We start from the raw sequence: 1,355 nt of genomic DNA, 5'->3' as shown, positions 1-1,355 counted from the left end.
GTGATGAAAAAACAAACAGGATGAAATTCAATAAACTTTATAAAGATTTTATATCTTGTGTATTTCTTAATGGATTGCTTTTAAATTTGGTATATCAAATGAAGGTACAGCAGAGCACATAAACTGAAAATATGCGATAGTTTGGATTATCACAGTCTGAGCTGCAGAAAGTGGAAAATTTCTAAACTAGCACTCCTGTTAATAACACACACAGTGTGTGTCTTGATGGTATGAGATATTATCAGTAACTTATGTAGTGCCTTTAAGCTTTTTTTTTTCATATTTTGAAGACAATTATTACATTAAATTATTTCATTATGAGCTACCTTACGTTGTGATAAGCCATGCAATTCAAGCTAATAGATACATATTAAAAATAGTCCACTCAATGAAAATATATATTTTATGAACTTTTAGAGTTCTTATTTTTACCAGAAGCAACAAAAGTTTTCATTAAGAACACTTTCTTACTAAAGTTAACTGCCCACCATATAACTGAACCCATGTATATGCTTGTATCTACATAATTTACTTGATCACATTAGATTCAAGAATATTGCTAAGAATTACTAAGTACAGTGTGATGAATTAGATTAACTTATATCTGTATATTTTCTTTAACTTAAATATTTTTCAGTTGAAATTACAATGAAAGAAAGGAAGATAATTTATTTTTTAATTATTATAATTGGAATATTCTGAACATTTGTATACAAATAAAGTACAAAATTCTGTGTGTGTGTCTGTTTGTCCATTACCTAACTACTACTAGGATGCTGGGCCAATCTCAACCAAACTTTGTTGGTTGACAGTTTGGAAAAATGGGCATGGCATTGGGGCTTTCACCCCCCCCCCCAACTGTCTATTATTGCTGTTGTTGAGCCTTTATTATCTTTGACATTAATTAATTACATTCACAGGTGGCACCACATCCTTATACCCAAAAAAAGAAAAAACTATTAACTTTCTATAAAACAATATATACATAACATGGGAGGAGGTCACACAAACATCTTGTATGTCTCACAGAGTGCACTAGCACTCTCTATATAGGAATGCAATGAAATAAAAATGTCCAACACTATTGCAATAATACACAAACTCAGCTTAAATTTCTATGCCAAAAGCCACCATAAGCCTGATATGAAGAGCCATTTCTTGAGTTATACCCACTTCCTACTTTGACCCATGACCTTTCAACTTTGGCCCATAAGACACTTCTGCAGCCAATGACCATCAATTAATCAATCACGTGAAACTCTGTAGAAGGACACTATCTCTTCCTACAAAGTCACCCTGACCACATAATGTATACCATGTTTTAAGTATATACATATTGAGTTCTTAAAGCTTAT

General features: G+C 31.8%; 1 long non-coding RNA gene across 1 annotated transcript in view; it reads right to left on the bottom strand.

Moving 5' to 3' along the window:
- LOC111085653 overlaps nt 1–1,355 on the bottom strand; it is a 7,011-nt gene that overhangs the window by 4,758 nt on the left and 898 nt on the right. The gene's annotated exons all lie outside the window — the stretch shown is intronic.

This window comes from Limulus polyphemus, unplaced genomic scaffold (genome assembly GCF_000517525.1).
Source record: "Limulus polyphemus unplaced genomic scaffold, Limulus_polyphemus-2.1.2 Scaffold532, whole genome shotgun sequence".
NCBI classification, from domain to species: domain Eukaryota; kingdom Metazoa; phylum Arthropoda; class Merostomata; order Xiphosura; family Limulidae; genus Limulus; species Limulus polyphemus.
The sequence above is the reverse complement of the archived record's forward strand: the minus strand, read 5'-3'. Positions and strand labels throughout refer to the sequence as shown.